This window comes from Octopus bimaculoides, chromosome 26 (genome assembly GCF_046866305.1).
Source record: "Octopus bimaculoides isolate indiv1 chromosome 26, ASM4686630v1, whole genome shotgun sequence".
NCBI classification, from domain to species: Eukaryota; Metazoa; Mollusca; class Cephalopoda; order Octopoda; family Octopodidae; genus Octopus; species Octopus bimaculoides.
Genome location: NC_142953.1, coordinates 19,582,966 through 19,595,604, shown reverse-complemented (window position 1 = coordinate 19,595,604; position 12,639 = coordinate 19,582,966). Strand labels below are relative to the sequence as shown.

General features: G+C 37.0%; 1 long non-coding RNA gene across 1 annotated transcript; it reads left to right on the top strand.

Annotated features, from left to right (window-relative positions):
* The first annotated feature begins 87 nt into the window (after positions 1-87).
* LOC149130972 (uncharacterized) lies at positions 88-1,760 on the top strand. Its single transcript, XR_016238517.1, has 2 exons — positions 88-1,326; positions 1,366-1,760. It is a non-coding gene; the product is annotated as an uncharacterized LOC149130972 (long non-coding RNA).
* The last annotated feature ends 10,879 nt before the right edge of the window (positions 1,761-12,639 follow it).

The following is a 12,639-nucleotide window of genomic DNA, read 5'->3' as shown; positions in this document are numbered from 1 at the left end:
TTAAAAACCTTATAATATATATATATATATATATATATATATATATATATATATATATATATATATATATATATATATATATTTATATCAAAGTGAGTTTGTATGTGCGCGTGTGTGTGCATATGTTCCTTATGCATTCCAAAATTGAGTTACCAATTTCACTGTAAGGAGTATCAAAAGATTCAATAATTTTTTGTTATCAACCAAACAATATTTTCATTCACTTATTTGCATTACAAAAATTTAAGATTATCATTTTTTCTTTTAGTCACCTATTGTAAACAACATCTTTTACCACCGCCACCTCAAAGACGATGACGTCACATTTTCTATATGTGTTTGCGCACTTGTTATGTATGTTAGGCCGATGACTGACAAGGATATGTGTGTAATGGTGTTTGTGTCTGTCAGTATACATACATTTTAGTGACAACTGACACACACACATCTAAAGACACAAACAGACACACACAGGGACAGACATAGGCTTGAGGTGTGTGTTAATTAATGTGTGTGTGTGTCTTAGTATATGTATGTGACTTTACCACCCAACAGTGAAATGCACTGATATTGAAAGTTACAACAACTAGGTTTCATTAGAAAGTGAAAATAGTTTCACTCTTTCAATTTCAACCAAAATTACAGTATTTGATTACAAGACTGACAATGTGTGAATAATGAAAGTAATGTTTCTCCAAATTAGTCACATTTGTATTTTAATAAAGAAAGTTGCTTAGGCGATCTTTCGTTTTGACTTGCAGAGCTGTCATCTGTATTTGTTAATTTCTGTAAAAAAATTTTTATTTATTAACTTTTGTTTTAAAATGGAAGAGAGGAGAAAATAAAAGATGTATGTATGTGTATATGAAATGGTCATGTGTTAGAGGGAGAGAGAGAAAGAGGGGGAGAGAGAGGAAGAGAGGAGGAGAGAGAGAGAAGGGAGAAAGAGAGAGAGAGGAAGGGAGAAAGATACAGAGAGAGGAAGGGAGAAAAAAAGAGAGAGAGAGAGAGAGAGATAGAGATAGAGAGAGAGAGAGAGAGAGAGAGTGAGTGAAGGGGTGTGTTGTCATGTATACGTACACAAATACATATCAATACATCTTTTTTGTATGTACATGTGATAGAATAGGTACCAAACTTCAAAAAGAAAAGAAATGTTCTGGGGTCCATTTGTTTGAGTAAAATTCTTCACAGTGGTGCCCCAGTATGGCCATAGTCTAATGGCTAAAACAAGTAAAAAATAAATGATTGAAATTTTAGATGTATGTATGATAGACTGTGTGTAAAGTGAGTGAGTGAACATGTGTGTTCTCATGTATGTGTAAAGTGAGTGAGTGAACATGTGTGTTCTCATGTATGTGTAAGTGACACTCAATCACACACTCTCTCTCTCACACATACACACATCCATTTCATATACATGTACATTATTAACTGTCTTCTCTCTTTTACTTTCTCCTCTCACTTCAAAGCAAATGTCACTTTTTCACTTTATCCTCTCTTTCAATTTTTGCTCTCTTCGAAGCATAAAGAAATTAAAAGAATTTTACGGAAATTAACAACCAATCATATGATCCCAAATATGTCGAGTTGACAACTTTGCTTCTTGAAATGAAAGAATGCCATAAAATAACTTCCTTTGACACACATACACACACACACTCTAGGTAAAACTTCTGTACAAATTGTTATTTCTTGCTGTGTGCACACAAGGAAATTTGAATAACATGTTACATAATAAATGATTTTCAAATAACATATTCAATAATTTCTCATTATATTTTTCAACTTAAAAAGAAATGTAAAAGTAAAAGAACTTCAAAAAAAAGAAATTAATCTTTGTTTTAATTTCTTGTTTTAATTTCTTGTTATTATTATTGTTGTTGCTATTATTATTATAAGGTGGCAAGCTTAGTGACGTTTCATCTGCCTTTACATTCTGAGTTCAAATTCCTCAGAGGTCAACTATATCTTTCAGGGTCAGTAAATTAAGTACCAGTTATGCACTGGGATCGATATAATTGGATATGCCCCTCCTCCAAATTTCAGGCCTTGTGCTTATAGTAGAAAGGATTATTATTGTTGTTGTTGTTATTATTATTATTATTATTATTATTATTATTATTATTATTATTATTTGACTCAGGTTTGATCTTATTCCTGGTAGAACTTATGTAAGTAGCAGGTAACTACTTGTAACCTTAGATATCCTCAATTTTTCAATAGTCTTTTAAATGCTTTAAGACCCTCCTGATAACCTTTGTTGTCCCTAAGAGGCAAACTTTCCATAAGAAGCTCAACAGATACATTCTGTTCCAATCTCCTTTAACCATTTGTCTATATCTTTGCTTACATTTCCCAATGCATCACTTATTATAGGCACAACCTTTACAATTTTCGTATTCAAAATTCTTGCAATTTCAAATTTTAAGGGATTGTAACTTTTTGTTTTTCATCTTGTTTCTGTACAATCTTGGAATCAAATGGACATGATGGACCATTTGATTTTTCTTATCTGTTATTGTAATGTCTGGTCTATTATTTTCTAGCTTTTTGTCTGTTTGAAAATGAAGAGTTCCTCAGAATCTTACAATTCTTCAACTTCACCTCTCTTTCAACCCAATGTTCATACTTTGCCTCCAGCTTTAAATTCCCATTTCTGGCACAGTTTCCTGGTCATGCCTCCATTTCTTATATTTCTCCTGTGCTAAATTGGAACATTCTGTCACAATGTATGCCACTGTCTCATTCCAAGTTCCACAAGTTCTACATTTTTCTGCGATTCTCCCCATATATATTTTCCTTCAAGTTGTTTGTTTTTATAGCTTGATCCTAGGCTGCTACAATTAGGCTATCTGTTTCTTTTTTTAATTGCCCTTTTTTTAACCAAGTCTTGGATTTTGTTCCACATACTTTCTCAGTGGCTTTCCAAATTTGACCATGCAAAAGTTCTCTTCCATTTATCAAACATATCCTTTTTGAATTTCATTCTTGTCCTTTTCTCCTATTCCACACTTGATCATTTGTTCCTTATTCTTTGTCTTTAGTAATTTCTCTGTGCTCTTTTGTAAATATTCTAGTAGGTTTTTTTAAAATCTGTACGCACTCTTCCATGGTAATTAAGCCTTATTCCACCATGGTCTCTCTTTAAGTGCAGCTGGTTGATATCAACCATCAGATGGTGGCCTCCATGCATTGTCAACAGCTTTCCTTTCATTTCTTCAGTTTTTCCGCTTGCATCCCACTATGTCAGCTATAGCATTAGCAGCAGCCCTGATTTGCTGGTTTGTTTCACTAATGTTTTTTCTCTGTTTTAATCAAGCTCAAAACAACTTTTATTTTGCCTGTAGATCTCCATACTTTTCATATATCTGACATTTGGCTGTACTTCATTGTTCCCATTACACATTTTATCTCACAGCATTTCTTGAATGTCCTTCTCTTCCTAATTCAAGGCCTTGTGCAGCATTTACTGCCATTTGTCCAACTAAATCATCTTCACTATTTACTTCATCAGCAATCTCATCACATGGCGATTTCCTTTTTTTGTTTTTCCATATTCTTCATCCCTGATCCCTTATTTAACACTTTATGCTATTGCTGGTCTTCTTTGTTCCTTCTTATTTTTTACTCTTTTCTGGAGTTCAACCTCTATTCTGGTATTCCAGTCGTTCATATGAATTACTCTTACCTGATCTATCAGTTACTGGGAAGATGCTTCAAAACTCCTTTTTCATCCCATATTCTCTTCATTTGTTTCATGAAGCTTTTTTTATTTGACAACTTCTCAGCCAATATTCAATTACAATCTTATTTCTCTCTTTCTCCCCCTTTCCTTTTTCTTTTTTTTTGCCCTTTTGACTTCGATTTTGGCCGTGATCAATGGCTTGATGACGATCTGCCAGAGCTTCACCATACACACTTTGTCTGCCATGGGTGACACCTTCACAGCTCTAGTCTGGTGAGTGCATTTGTGATTATGTTTTGATTTTGACATCGCTCATTTAGAGATAGCATTTGTAAGGATGTGCAATCACCAGTATTTTTAGCATGACACCATCACTAGGTGGGTTGCTAACCAAGGCTAAGAGAGTCCACACCTACCCTCGTATACATTGTTTCAGTTCCAGTCACATCCATGTCATTGTATAAGACCTTGTATTTCAGTTTCACTTATGAGGATTTTGGTGATAAGGTGACACAACCACCTGTGTTTTTATCAAGACTTAACCCCACTCGATGCCAACCTGGTGTGTCAAGGTCCCAGGGTGGGCTTACAGTTTCTATACTTGGCTCAACGGTGACCTGAAAGTAGTTGTGGTTAAGGATAACCTTATTCATCCCATGTCAAGATGCCACAACCAGATGATGTTTCAAGCCATACCCAGGGTATATTATTATTACCTCCACCTTAGCGAAGGTGGAGGTATTGTTTCCAGTCATGTTTGTTTGTTTGTTTGTCCATGGACAAGATATCTCAAGAACCACTGGATAAATTTGGATGAAACTTTCAGGGATGTTTGGACTTGTGACTGGCACGAACTGTTTAGATTTTGGGATCGATCTGATAATTTTTGAGAGCAGTTGGGTTCATTTTAAATATTCTTGTTTGTGAGAGAAGTCGAGTTTATTTCAGATAATTTCAGTTTGGTGTTGCCTTGGCAGAGGTTTGTGCTCTCTGAGTGCTTTTGTTATTACTATTATTATTTGCTAATATTGTTACTGTCATTGCTGGTGATAGCACTATTGTAAGCCGTATTGTTCTTTTGGTGTTAATACTTTCTTATTATTCTCAATCTTCTTAAGACAGCAAGCTGGCAGAATCGTTAGCATGCCAGACGAAACGCTTAGCAATATTTCGTTTGTCTTCATGTCCTGAGTTCAAATACTGCCGGGGTTGACTTTGCCCTTCATCCTTTAAGGGTTGGTAAACTAAGTACCAGTTATGCAGTGGGGCCAATGTAATGAACTCATCCCCTCCCACCAAATTTCAGGCCTTGTGCCTATAGTAGAAAGGATTATTTTCAATGTTTTTGTTATTTCCTGTATTCGCACTGGCTTCGTTGTTATTGTTGTTTCCCTTTCTATCATCAATTTTGCTGCTGTCGGGGTTGTTTAAATCCTTGTTTTTGTGCTGGTGAGAAAGCCATTATTATTTCGAGTACTTTCTGTGACCTTAGAAAACAGACAAATAGTGATCGGCCTTGTAGTCTTTCTGCTGTTACCTATATGGGGGGAGTCATTCTGTGAGGTGGAAGGCGAGGTGTTGGCCTTTGTTTGCTATGTCAGGAGTGTAGGCAATTAGCTTGGGGCCCCCAACTAGTCATATGTATGCACTGGCAAGTTATTCTAATGGGCTTTCAAGCTGTTTGGTTGATTAAAAAGAAGCTGCTAGTGGCAGATAGTGGGTGTTTGGGTGTGGTCTGGTGTATGGAGGAAAGAGGACAGGAGACGGTTTTGAATTCTGACATATGAAGGAAAGAGGACAGGAGACAGTTTTGAATTCTCGTTTGTGGAGGAAAGAGGACAGGAGACAGTTTTGAATTCTCGTTTGTGGAGGAAAGAGGACAGGAGACAGTTTTGAATTCTCGTTTGTGGAGGAAAGAGGACAGGAGACAGTTTTGAATTCTCGTTTGTGGAGGAAAGAGGACAGGAGACGGTTTTGAATTCTGGCATATGAAGGAAAGAGGACAGGAGACAGTTTTGAATTCTCGTTTGTGGAGGAAAGAGGACAGGAGACAGTTTTGAATTCTCGTTTGTGGAGGAAAGAGGACAGGAGACAGTTTTGAATTCTCGTTTGTGGAGGAAAGAGGACAGGAGACGGTTTTAAATTCTGGCATATGAAGGAAAGAGGACAGGAGACAGTTTTGAATTCTCGTTTGTGGAGGAAAGAGGACAGGAGACAGTTTTGAATTCTGGCATATGAAGGAAAGAGGACAGGAGACAGTTTTGAATTCTCGTTTGTGGAGGAAAGAGGACAGGAGACGGTTTTGAATTCTGGCATATGAAGGAAAGCGGACAGGAGACAGTTTTGAATTCTCGTTTGTGGAGGAAAGAGGACAGGAGACGGTTTTGAATTCTGGCATATGAAGGAAAGAGGACAGGAGACAGTTTTGAGGGAAATGTTTCTGTCAAGACATTAATTAAATTCAAATTTAAATTTCAGGAACAAAGATAGCTCATGTATGAATGTATGGCAGGGAACACATACAGATACCAAGCTATATCTGCTGCTCCACTGCATATCTGCTGCTCCACTGCATATCTGCTGCTCCACTGCATATCTGCTGCTCCACTGCATATCTGCTGCTCCACTGCATATCTGCTGCTCCACTGCATATCTGCTGCTCCAAGCCATATCTGCTGCATCAGTTGAGTATACTTCCCTTAGAACAGCCAGAGAGTGTGCAATTCAAAACTTAACCCAAAACACTCTGAAATTTGCACCTTTTATGACTGTATTAAAAGGAGCACTCTGTCTGTTACGACAACGAGGGTCCCAACTGATACAATCAATGGAACAGCCTTCTTGTGAAATTAATATGCAAATGGCTGAGTACTCCACAGACATGTGTACCCTTAACATAGTTCTCAAGAAGATTTAGTGTAACACAGAGTGCGACAAGGTTGACCCCTTTGAAATACAGGTACTATTCATTTTTGCCAGCTGAGTGGACTAGAGCAACATGAAAATAAAGTGTCTTGCTCAAGGACACAACACATCACTGGGAATTGAACTCACAACCTTTTGATCATGAGTCGAATGCCCTAACCATGAAGCCATGTGCCTTCACATGACAGTATTAATAGACTGCATTTATGGAAAGTTCTAGATGAACTAAAGAAACTATCTCATGAACAACAGTTGTTGATTGGACAACTCAGTCACATGATCAAGCTGTGGTGAAGTTATGACTTGAAAATCATATGTGTCAAACATGAGCTTAAATCCATGCTCAAAATGCAGCAAGGCTATTACAAGCCTAAAACAGGGAAGATTTTACAATTCTATATTTGAGAGATGAGGAATTGTGTACATTATTTACATTTGACGGATATTTCTCCTCATCTTGTTTGTCGTTAACACAACGTTTCGGCTGCTATACCCTCCAGCCTACATCAGGTGTCCTGGGGAAATTTCGAACCTGGGTTCTCATTCCTTAGGTATTTTTCGATGTTGTTATTATTATTATTATTATTATTATTTTATGTTTGACTTTTGTTTTGCATTTGTACAAGTTGGATCCAAGTCTCACCCAGAGACCTCAAGAGACAACAAGTTAGAAGTTCATGTAGGTGTTATGCCTAGGGTACCATATATTTGGATTTGTACAGTTTTGTTCAAGTGAATGTTTAAGAAACCATAAGAAAATTATGTTTGCTTTAAAATTTGAGATCACATAGACAGTATTTTACGTAGGATATGGGCAGTTCCCATGAGCACTATCTTTTGGACTTCAGCCATTTTGGGGTTTCCTGGTATCTGAGCTAGGTAGTAATCAGCCCGTTTCGCTGTCATTCCCAGGGCACCTATGACAATAGGTATTGTTTTCGTCTTCAGATTCCACATTTTGCTAATTTCTATTTCAAGATCTTTATATTTGCTCAGTTTTTGGTAGGTCTTGACAGATACGTTTATATCAATTGGGACAGTCATATCAATGAGGAGGCATGATTTTTGTCTGAAGTCTTTCAGTATGATGTCTGGCCTATTTGCGTCTATCTTTCTGTCAGTTTGAATGGTGAAGTTCCAGAGGAGTGCAATGTGATCATTTTCAAGTACTGGGGGTGGTTTGTGTTCCCACCAGTTTTTATCATGGGGCAAGTCCAGGTTTTTGCATATTACCCAGTGAATATATTGTGCAGCTCTATCATGCCTGTTGAGATACTCTGTAGGCGCAAGCAGACTGCACATGATCGATGGTCTCATTTTGTTGTTGGCATATACGACATAATGGGGAGCTGCCGTTCTTTAATATGTTGGCCTGGTAGTTCTTTGTAGGTAGGCATTGATCTTGGGCTGCTATGATAAACCCCTCTGTTTCTGATTTCAATCCAGAGGCCATTAACCATTGGTGGGTAAGGGCTTTGTCAATATCTGCATTATTCGCTCTCTTTGGGTATTTGCCATTGAGAGGTTTTCCATGCCATTTTTCAGTCATAATAGCTAAGGCAGCAATTTTAGCACGGGTTTTCAAGCGCTTAGCTTTTTCTGTAGGTGTTTCTAGTTCGTCTAATTCTTGAATTTGTTGCAATTGGAATTCACTTAGATATTCCTTTGCCTGTTTTGTTACTGAGTAAGATGCTTTCTTGCTTTCATATTTTAAGACAAGTTTTAGCATCCAGTCCTCAGAGTTTTTCATATAGGTGTCTAGGCCAATTGTGGCTACCTTCATTGATAATGCCAGCTGTAGTAGTCCTCGACCTCCCTCTTTTCTTGGCAGATAAAGACGTTCTATATCTGCCTTAGGGTGGTGCATTCTATGCATTGTCAACAGTTTTCGTATTTTTCTGTCAACATTACATATTTCAGTAATTGACCAGTTAACGATGTTGAAACTGTAAGTCACGACTGGTATGGCTAGAGCATTGATCGCTTCGATCCTGTTTCTCGCGTTCAGCTCTGTCTTCAGTATTGCTCTCACCCTGCGATAACATTCTCTTCTGATCCTTTCCCTCATCACTGAGTGCTTGATATTGTCCCCTTCAATTACCCCTAGGTATTTGTAGCTCTCTGCTGGTTCTAACTCTTTTATGACATTTTGCTGGTCAAGGTTCACATTAGATGTATTTGTCATTTTTCCTTTGATAAAGATAGCTTTTGCACATTTATCAAGGCCAAATTGCATCCTGATGTCATCACTGAATTGTTTAACAATCGCTAGTAGGCCTTTGAGTTGTTGGTCATTTTTTGCAAAGAGCTTTAAATCATCCATGTAAATGAGATGATTTATATTTTTATCAAATATTTTATAACCATACTGTGCATCATTGAGCAATTTTGAGAGCGGTATTAGGGCTAGACAGAAGAGGAGTGGTGATAGTGAGTCACCCTGGAAAATGCCACATGAAATTCTTACATCTCCAGCATTTAGAGATTCATTGTCATTGTTCAACATCAGTGTGGTTCTCCATGATCTCATACTTACAGATAAAAAGTTTCGCAGAGTAGGAGCTATTTTATACATTTCCAGACATTTCCTAATCCAGCTATGTGGTAGGCTATCAAAGGCCTTTTTATAGTCTATCCAGGCTATTGACAAGTTTTTGTGTCGCTTGTGACAATCTTCTAAGATCATCTTATTGATGAGTAGCTGATCTTTACAACCATAAGATCCACGTTTACATCCCTTTTGCTCATTAGGGAATATGCTACTTTCTATTAAAAAACTATAGGTGTACTCGGTTAGGACAGATGTTAGCGTCTTATACATTGTTGTTAAGCAGGTTATGGGGCGATAATTTTTTGGTTCGTTTGTTTCCTCATTTTTTGGAAGCAGGAATGTTAAACCATTAACTAGCCAAGAGGGCATCAAACTAGGATTTTGCAAAACATCGTTGTAAAGTTTTGTTAGCAGTTCATGGCTTTCTGGGAAGGCATTCAACCAGAAGTTAGGAATTTTATCCTTTCCTGGAGACTTCCATTTGCTTGACCTCCTGAGAGCAGATCTTATATCTTCTACCCTGACCCCCTCCCACTTTTGCTCCTCTAAGGAGTCTAGGTCTGTAGCTATTCTATCAATCCAAGGGGCCTTTTCATTGTGTGTTTTATCTTCTGCCCAGATTTTATTCCAAAATTCTTGCACTTCTTCTTTTGATGGGACAGACTTTATTGTTACTGGTGTTTTCCCTATCTTCCTGTAGAAATTTTTGGGGTTATTTTTGAACATGTTATTATCTCGGAAGAATTTAACACGCTTTTCATACCTTGCTATGCGGGCAGCTTTAGCACATACCTTTTGCTTGATGGTTTCTATGGTGGCATCAATGTCAACTATGGTTTTCATGTTATATTTTTTCTTTAGTTTTTGGGTCTTTGTAGGTTTGATACTCTTGTCAAATTTAAGGTTTTTCAAACATTCTATGTCAGATCTAAGCAGCTTAATTTGGTGTTGAATGCGTTCTTGCCAAGAAGGCTTTTTGTGGGAGTGTTGTCTTTTTCTAATCTTTTCACCACATAGAATCGTTGAGATTCTTGCGGATGCATAGTACAGGTGGTTGAGATCTGTAATATCAACATCATTAGCTGAAATTATATCCTTAAGTGCAAGGCGGATTTTACCAATTATTTTCAGGTTTTGGTTAGAATTGCGAATTTTGGGGAGAGTGTCGCGTTCATTCATACTAGTTTCTTTAATTTTCAGCCATTCAATCATGATTTGATTTTTTAGATCATGTAGTTCTGTTGCGTCGATTTCTGTATGACTTCCTTCATCTATTTGATTTTCACCTGCCTTAGTGTTTATGGTTGGTTCAGAGAGTATTTTATTTTGCCTATCAGTTACCTTAACTCTTTCAATTATTACTGTATTTTCATCAGCCTTGGGCTGGTTTATAATTATTTCCTCTGTAGTATCTTCTTTAGCTGCAGTTTCATTCTTTTTACCCTTTACTGCTTGCTTAATTTGGTCAATCTCTACTTCAGTTAGTAATTCTTTTTTATAATGTTTCTTCTGACGTTGGCAAGTTTATTACTGTCTATGTAGGGTCTTACTGCAAGGTGTTTCTGTCTCCAGTTTAAGTAGGTTTGTACAGTATTAGATTTATCTGTAGGGAAATATATGGCACGGTAGAAGGCTCTAAGAACTTCTTTATTATCTTCCCTAGACCATTTTTCATTCTTTTTCTTTTGGTTTCTGTCTCCAGTTTAAGTAGGTTTGTACAGTATTAGATTTATCTGTAGGGAAATATATGGCACGGTAGAAGGCTCTAAGAACTTCTTTATTATCTTCCCTAGACCATTTTTCATTCTTTTTCTTTTGGTTATTTGATGACGAGCATGGATGGCCATCTGTTGGAATATTCCGGTTGTGGGGTACTTCCAGCTCCTGTGTGTCGGGAAGATTTGAACCAGTAGCAGATTTCTCGTCTCGGATCTGGTTCATTATCCGAGTAAGTGGTCCTTTATAATCCGGTCTATGACCATTGCGGTTTATATTTTGTTTTATTAACAGTGAGGCATAACAAGCTTCGACGTTGACGCTAGGGGACGGATCTGTCTGTTTAGGGTAAGTTTTTTGAGACAACACCGTCTCCGAGCTTTCGTGACGTAGCTTCTTAAGGCTAGCAGATCTATTTCGAGTGAGTGGCCCTTTGTGATTCGGTCGATAACCACTCTGGTTTGTGATCTGCCTTGTTATCATTGAGACATGACGAGCTTTGGCGTTGACATTCGGGGACGGATTTGTCTGTTTAGGGTCAGTTTTTTATTATTATTATTATTATTATTATTATTATTATTATTATTATTCAGGTCACTGCCTGGAAGTCCTAAAATTCACTCCATAAATGCCCATGGGCATAAGGTGTAGTGGTTAAGAATACAGGCTACTAACCCCAAGATTCCAAGTTTGATTCCAGGCAGTGACCTGAATAATAATAATAGCAATAATAATGATAATAATAATAATAATAATAATAATAATAATAATAATGATAATAATAATAATAATAATAATAATAATAATAATAATAATAATAATAATAAAAATAATAATGATAATAACATCAAAAAATACCTTAGGAATGAGAACCCAGGTTCGAAATTTCCTCAAGACACCTGATGAAGGCTCAAGAGTATATCAACCGAAACGTTGTGTTAACAACAAACAAGTTGAGGACAAATATCCATCAAATGTAAATAATGTACATAACTCTTCATCTCTCAAATATAGAACTGTATTATCTAATTGGAACGGAACTGACATTAGACTTCAATGGAGATATACAGAGAAACTCCATCAAAAACTAGCTCGTCTTTCAAACCATCTAACTTTCCTGTGTAGATGTAGAGACTCAAAGCTAATACCACCTGGCTTGAATATAATGACACTAGTGGATTCACATAAAGCTCAAAGAGTAGCAGAAAGGGCAGGACATGCCCTTGTCCATGAGAGCGTTGGAAAAAGCATCAACTAAAGAATGGAATTAGAGAGAGGTTATCTTCATTACTTTGAAAAATAAACAGAGATGATGATAGAAAGAGAATCCAACAAGATCTAGAAAAGTCGTACAAGAAAGAGTTTGAAAAGGTGAAGACATGCCAGATTAAGAAGTTTATGAAGCTCAAAGGTCAGAGAATGAAGATTAAGTCCATCACCCACCTGTGAAAGCAGTAATTAAGGTAAGTAGCCGACATCTAGAAAGCTCCGAAGAAGCAGTACTAAACAAAGGCCTCAACTTTGCAACAACCATCAAGCATATTGCATACTTGGACATAATAGCCCCTACTGAAAAGATAGCCATAAAGATACCAAAAGCTCAGGGAGATGAACTAAGGTGGAAAGTGAGACAGGTACTAGAAAAAATGAAACTTCCCAAACCAAACATCACTAAGGAAGAAAAGTTTGCTATCAAAAGACTACAGAGTGACAATTCCAGTGAACAAGGGAACTGCTACATCACTTAGGTATCAGCTTC